Raw genomic sequence first — 8,469 nt, 5'->3', positions numbered from 1 at the left:
TATATATATATATATATATATATATATATATATGTAAAATTCTATGTCTAGGTTGTGTATAGATATCAATATTAATTTGGGGGCGTGACAAGAGATATGCAATTGAATTAGTTAAATGGTCTCAATGAGAACTCGAGAGGAGTAAATTGAATACACTAGGAGAATTTGACCAAACATTACTTTAGATTTTAAGATTCTTGATTTAAGATGTATAGGTGATCAATAGCTGTCAATTTGTTTCCAACAGGGCAAGATATTCTTCAATGTCAAAGGTTACAATCTTTTGTTCATCAATAGCAGTAAAAGTGGAGAGAGGAGGTCTACTGACCCATAGAGATTACCATTGCGATGTTAATAGTGGGCATCACCAAACGATTTGCAAAAGGATCCTTATCATTCTTGTGCATGAGTAAAAATGTTTGAAGGTTGCTAAAGTCAAACATTGTTGAGAAAGTAAATAGTTAATCGTGAGCTATTCAATACCTGATAAGACATAATGCAACAGGTGAGAGTGAAATGCTTAAATAAATCTCGTCTAAACTACTTAAGTGGATATTATTTGTTGAGAATAAGATTGATATGCAAATTAGATGGTTTCCTAAAATTTGAGGACCTTCACAACCATTTTAAGGGCCTCTAGATCGTTAATGGTAAATAAGGTCCTTATCTAGCAACCTACAATACAGAAATGCTAAATTTGTAGCATTTAGAGGAAGGAAATATGGTGTCATGAAAAAGTAAACAACAACTTACCTAGGATACTATCGCGCTGAGTACCCTAATGTTTAATTTTGAGTCTTTAGGATGGAATTTCCAATCCTTGCTAATGTAGAAGAACTCATCCTTCCATGTTCAGATTTTAGTAGAGGTTTTAATAAGTGGCTTCCATCTCTACGAAGGCTGATGGCCTATACTGTACCAACCATCGTGGTATTGTGATTAACTTCATTGGTAAATGGTAAGGATGGCTTCGATAGACATCTCCTTCGGCTATTTCATTATTTTTAATAGCAGGTAGTTTCCAACCATCTAGGCCTAGCCATTTGAGATAATTAACTTGTGTCAAACCAAGTTACAGTTACGTAAGAGGAAGCACAAGAAATGATTAAATGTTAATTTAAAACCAACCTCAAACTTTGCTCACATGTGGACAGTCAATCTCCCAGTCTCCCAGAGGACTATTGGCTTGCTAGGCATGGCCATGGACGTAGAGCTATATTTTACGAAGAATGACAAATTGCATCTTAATGTTTTGCCAAGTAAATCTCATCTAACCTGCTTTGCATTAGGGAGGCAGAATGGTAGCAGAACTCCTTAAATTCCGCATCTAACTTCCTAGCCATAGAGAATCCCTTTTAATTTATGTCATAACCAGTTCAAAATCATTGCAACTTATCTCCCTCGTCCTTGTACTATTACCGCAGTCTCTCCGACTGGAAACTCTCTGGTAGATCTGCCCAGTCCAAACTTGCCTTTCTACATCTTTAGATATTACAATGGTATCGAAGGTATGGCATGCGATGGTTGGGCTACTAGGTGCCATATCAGACTAGGAAAAATTCTCCAAGGCCTTGCCCATGATTTCAGTGTTGGTAGCAGGTTCCTTAAATTTGTTTGTGGAGTCTCAATTTTAGACTGTCCATTTGTTTTTAAGGAATTTTTTTGTGAGTTTTGGCTAGAAAATAGTAAGATTTCTAGTGTTAATTGGGAAAGAAGAAAAAAAGTAAGAAAAGCTTGATAGCAAATATATTTAAATTACCTAAAATCTAAAATTCTAGCCAAACTTGACTTTTTTGGTGCACAGGAGATTGATTGAAAGAAATGAAACTTGGAAGATTATTTTTCATGCTGAAAAAATCTTGAAAAATTTATAAAAGTAGGAAATGAAGGCGCAAGTTTACTTTTATAAGCATATATGCAATGAATGTGAACCATTAGATTCTCAAGTTCAATCCCAACCACTAATCTGTGACTCAAATTGTACCATTGAATTTGAAGAGATGATAATCTTGCAATTAATTATGTCAATAACTCATACACATTACTCGCTTCATGCATCCATCATCCATGCACCTAATCGACGAATGCATTAATGATTTCGGCATTTCCTATAGAAAATGATACTAGGTTACGAGTGGTGTTAGAACACCAATTCAATTAGTTACACTTAATATAAACAATTAAATAAATCACATGACATTGCATTTAAGTCAGTATATTATTTTATGTCATGTAGTTTCCATCTAGATCTAGCCTATTCCTAGTGACGTTGAATGGCATTAATCTTTCGTACAACTATGACAGCTATAATCATGGCTTAGGGACGTTATATCTTCTAGCATGTTCTGGCATTGTCTCTATGGAGCTGACTCGAGTGGCCCACTAAAGTTTTTAGTCATACATATTTTTACCTCAAGTTCTCGACCTAATATAAATAATAGAGAACTTTGGGGGCTATTGTTATACTTTGTCAAAAGAAGCTTCATAACAAAATATCTTCAAAATTACACTCATTATAAAAGAAACGCGTCATTAAAAGTTTACAAGTTTAAGAGCTTCATCGTAAGCAGCATGCTTCAACGAAGTTCCTGCCGTTCCAAGGCCAATCCTTGTGAAAAAAAAAAAATGTATTGCAAAAATTAGAACATGTCATAGCTTCATACCCAAGTCTAATGCCTAATATAAATATTATATTTACACTTCAAATCTGCAAGTCCGATAATGCTACTTAGGAGGCATCGCTACATTGGCTAATAAATCCTGCCACGTAGAGGCCTCATTGTTCTCTATGTACTTCACGTGGATACAATAAAACTACATAACCCGGCGACCTTACCTTTTAACTACTTCACATTATCCTCATGATCCCTATCAACTCTCACCCTTGGCCGAACCTTACACAACCTCAAAGCGAGAGGGACTCCAATTAGTCCAATGGACGAGAGCTAGATAGCACGGCACATTGGCTTTGGTAGTTAATTAATTTTTATATGATGATGGTCGTGATAGCTTGAGCATGTATTTACCTGAACACTTCATGATTAGGAAAATAGGATAATTGTTGTGCTTCGCTACCTAGCATCCCACATGGTCGAACCACCAAAGCCCCTTTACCAAACTCTGAACCTGGAGCCTCGCTAAAGCCCCACATGGCCAATCAGTCAAATCCCTTCGACATACAAACTTTTGCCGAAGCCATGAGGTCCAATGATTCAATATGAAGCCCCACGGTGATGTCCCCAGCTGAAGCTTCTGAATTCATAATATCTTGTTGAAATGATTGATTTTATTTTTGTGTTGAGGGGTATGACAAACTCGGTCAAAATCTTGTTAGCATAAGCTGTAGGGTGGCTATTCCAAGAGCATTAAACAGGCCACAGGCTAGCAAGGTTAAACTGATGCCTAGGATCGGATATTCCAGTTAAGGAGTAAATGACGCATGCACTCTCATCCAAGGGACAGGAATTCATGTGCAGCATTATAAATACTCCCTCCTTGGATCATATAAAGAATATTGCAACTCTAGAAAATTATGGCTATTCTTGGTCTTCTAACTCGCTTATTTTCATACACTTGCTAGTTGGAGTTTAGATCATCTTGTTTACATTGAGGTGTTAGTGATTGGTCATTATTATGCAATTAGCAATAAATATACCATTAGTGTATGAACATTTTTGTCTTGTGTACTAGGGCATCCCCCACGTTTATATACGGTAATCTTCTCTGACCAAATACCCAATCAGAATGTGTTCGAATTTGCTTTTGAGGATGAGAGTGGGCCCAACATCTATTGACCACGTCACCCTTACAAAAAATGATGCCAACATATTGACAAAATCTATGGGTAGCTCTACTATAACCACGAATATACTTATGGAAAGAATCAACTGGAAAATAGCTAGGTATCTCCCTTGAAAAGGGATTTGTTCTTGAAAAAGAGCAAGTGAAAGCCCCACAAGTTTTGAAAATTTTGATAAGTTAGCTGAGAAAAGAAATGAGTTCAGATTATGATGTCTCTCCTAGAAGGGTGAGAGAAAACACTAATGAAGTGCCATAAACAATAGCACAAGTGGGTAGGCATGACCCCACGACCATCATAGGCATGGGGAGATGATGGTAGCCACTTAACTCACCTCGAAATTAGCAACCATGACAGCTAACTTGAGAAACATCACCCACTAAAACATGGCTATAGAAGAACTCCTCATGCAAATGCAGGAATAATGAGGTCTACCAATCCCTCCTTTCATACTTCAAAAATATTATCCAAGTGAGGATGAAGTAAAAAGCTAAAGGGCCCCACCCATCCTCTTGACGGGCTAGAGAAGGGAAATTGGGATTGATGTCTCCTCGAATTATGCTTTTAGCCAACCTATGGAGGACAGTTTTTCCTCTGAATATAATCTAAAACACGAGCTACAGAGGTTTATTAGTATATTTGACAGAATCAGTACTAGGGAAATCGAGAGCAGGCCTTCCAAATAGCTTCTTTCACCTAAAAATAGGTCACAACCACCACTTCCTCTCGGTAGTAGGAGAAAAGGCAAGTATATGTCCCTCGTGTTGGCTCATCTAGAAAGAGGCACCATAAGAGGAAAGAAATGGCAAGAGATTAACTAGGCCATCTCATACCCATCCAGATATGATGTTGACGAGGATGAAGACTCGGATAAACCTCAGTGATCTTGTGACCCCAATGATGATGATGAAAATTTGCCTTTTCAATAAGAGTTGAGAAGTACTCTTGTACCAAGTCACTACGAAAGAAATTCGTGCCCTAGAATTTGTGTTGGAAGGGGAAAGTGTTTGTGTGAGAAACCAAGTTATGGGTTAGAATCCCATAAACCTGTAACTGATTCTACTATGCGACTGCATGGTGTTAATCCATGCGGTCGCATGGAATACAGTCTGGCTTCCCTTTAACTTTTGGTCAATGTCCATGGGGCTGCATGGACAATATGTCTATGCGACATCCATGCGGTCGCATGGAATACAGTCTGGCTTCCCTTTAACTTTTGGTCAATGTCCATGGGGCTGCATGGACAATATGTCTATGCGACCGCATAGACAAAAGTTTGAACAGTTTTTTTTCACATAAAAAAAATTTAACAACACACTTTAATCTCCTAAAGCTTGATTTTTGACCAAATTTTCCCTAAATCTTGGTTTTCAATTTATGACTTGACCTGGCTTCTCACTGACCCCCAAACTTTTCAAACACATTTTAAAACCATATGGGGTTCGTATAGGCCATAGACTTATTGCCAAAACCATTTTTTCCTTTAAATCACCCCATAACCCCAAAAATTTTTTGAAACACAACCCCACTACCATAACACTATTCACTTATCCTAACTCATGCTCAATGCATAGGGGCTCGTGTAGATTGTGCCTACCCTCTTTTGACAGACATGGATGATTGATGACCTAACTGTTTAAAATGCAAACATAAATTTGACAAATCCCTAATTAATGTAAAAAAGAAAAATAAATAAAAAGGATACAGTGGGTTGCTTCCCACTTAGTGCTAGCTTATAGTAGATAGCTCGACTCTCCCATGTATGCTTCATTATGGTATTTTGAGATGGATGGTGGACTTTTTCTTGAAAAATTCTCTGCTCCAATAATGCTTCAGCCTCTGTCCATTGACAGCAAAGTTCCCCTTGTTTTCATGATTGATCTCAATAGCCCCATTTGGTAGCACCTTCGTAATAGTGTAAGGACCTGACCACCTTGACCTTAATTTACCCGGGAAAAGTTTGAATCTTGAATTATACAGCAGTACTTTCTGACCTATTTCAAATTCTCTCATCTGAATGTGTAAATCATGCCACTTTTTTGTGCATTCCTTGTAGACTTTTGAATTCTCAAATGCTTCAATTCTGAACTCATCCAATTTGTTAAGTTGTAATAGACACTTCTTACAGGCTGCTTTCAAATCCATATTCAACTGTTTCATTATCCAATATACCCGGTGCTCTAATTCAAGTGGTAAATGGCACATTTTTTCCAAAAACAAGGAGAAAATGAGACATGCCTATGGGTATCTTGAATGTCATTCTGTAAGTCCACAATGCATCGTCTAACTTCTTAGACCAATCTTTTCTTGAGGAACTCATTGTGACTTCAAGTATCTTCTTCAATTGCCCGTTTGAGACTTCGACTTGCCTACTAGTTGTGGTGATATGGGGTGGCTACTCGATGTTTGACGCCATATTTACTCAATACCTGCTCAAACTGGCGATTGTAGAAATGTTTTTCCCCATCATTTATTATAGCCTACTGTGTGCCATAATAGGTAAAAATGTACTTTTTTAGGAATCTAATTACAACATTAGCATCGTTAATTGGTAATGCTACTATTTCCTCCCACTTTGATACATAGTCAATTGTACCAGGATGTATTGTTAGAGAACGATGGAGGAAACGGTCCCGTAAAGTCAATTCCCCAAACATCAAATATTTCCACCTCCAAGATGTTATTTAATAGCATTTCATTCCTTCTTGAGATGTTTCCAGTGCATTGACATCTATCGCACCTCTTCACAAATTCGAAGGCATTCTTGAACAATGTGGGCCAGTAAAACCCCAACTATAACTGAAAACCCAAGGATGGCTAATCAAGAGGGGGTGAATTGGTTATATAAGCTTTTTTGAAAATTAATTCTAGATTTAAACCAATACAAAGTAAATGAATCAATTAATCAAATAGCCATAAACACGATAACAAGCAAAGAACAATATAAGGATTTGAGTAATAAACAAATGTAAAAACTATAAGTAAAAGGGAATAGAAGCCAAACAATATGTTGTGGAGGTTTGATCCAATGCAATGATTTACGTCCCCCATTACCAAACTCTCCAATACAAGCAAGACTTTTTTCAATATATTAATTGACTTATGGTGCAATCTAACCTTTTACAAAGCTTTTGGTGACTTACAAACAAGGAGCACCGATCCTTTACAACATTGAGCTTTTCGAGACTTCAACACGACCCACACTTTATCAAAGTGATTTTACAATCAAATTATCTCTTGCTAAATAATACAAAACAAATTAAGTACTAAGAGAGACTAACAATTCAATGAACAGTAACAAATGATAGCTCAAGTGTTAGATAAAAACTTTGATGAAAATGACAATTGAAAATTAAGTTCAACAAATCAAAGTATTTCAATGAGAAGATGAAAAAGAGGAGTTAAATGCAATGTAAATCAAATAATCTTCTCAAGAAATATCTCTCTTTTAATGAATGATTATAATAAATCAAGTACTAAGAGAGAAATGAGAAACTTTGATGAATATGATAATTTTACAAATTTGATTCAATCAATCAAAGTTTTCAATATGAAGAAGTTGAAAAATTTATGCAATATAAGTGCAAAGAACTTCTTCGAGAATATATCTCTCTTTGAAAATTGATATAAATAAGTTGAGCACAAAGAGATATGAAAAACTTTGATGAAGGAAATTATTCAAGAAATTTGATTCAACAATCAAAGTTTTTCAATATGAAGAAGTAGAAAGACTTATGCAATGTAAGTGCAAAGACCTTCTTCAAGAATATACCACTCTTTTAAGAATGATATAAATAAGTTAAATACAAAGAAAGATGAAAAACTTTGATGAGAATGATGATTAATGAGTTTAAATCAATCAAAGTTTTTTATATAAGGAAACAAATGAAATGAATGCAAATGAAGGCTTAAAAAAGTCTTAAAACAAAAATATCTCACTTTGATTCACTTGGAAATCTCTTTAAAAATGGAAAGAGTGAGTATATTTATAGAGTTCAAAAACGAGAAAAATATTTGTATTGGCAGAAGACTAGTCCGATCACCGGCTTTTGTCAGGAAGATCAATATAGTCATTTGTACAGCAAAAATAAAAGTCAGAACGGTCAAATTCTAGACCGTTAGAGAGTCTCCGGTCGACCGCGTCCTATGGCCAGTCGATCGGTGTTTTCACATTTTGGCCTTGTTTGTTCTGATTTGAGAGTTTTGAAGTGCGTGGAGCTTTGGAAAATATTTTTAACTAATTTTTCATGATAAAGATATCACTTTTAAAAGTTATTTTTATATTTGATCAAAGCATTGCATTGGAATGAGTTTTAATATACAAAAATTGTTTTCAATGCACAAAAGGATTTTGAGCGTAACTATTCATTGTCAAACATCAAAGTGTTAGTACCTTTACATTTTGCCTAAGAAATCAAGTCTTAGTTCTTCCTCTGAAGTTTCTTCCATGTTTGGCTCTTGAACTTTTGATCTTTATCTTTCTTGTCATTGATCTTCAATGCTTGACTTTTCTTAACGTTTATCTTTTAAGCTCTCGTCTCAAATGATTTGATTTGAATGCATAAGCAACTTCCAATTTTATCTTCATTTCAAGTCCAATATATGTTGCTTGATAGATTTTAACATCGAACTATCATCACTCAAAATAAATTATTAGAAACAATATCAAT

This window comes from Olea europaea, unplaced genomic scaffold (assembly GCF_002742605.1).
Source record: "Olea europaea var. sylvestris unplaced genomic scaffold, O_europaea_v1 scaffold827, whole genome shotgun sequence".
NCBI classification, from domain to species: Eukaryota; Viridiplantae; Streptophyta; class Magnoliopsida; order Lamiales; family Oleaceae; genus Olea; species Olea europaea.
This window is presented reverse-complemented; position numbering follows the sequence as displayed.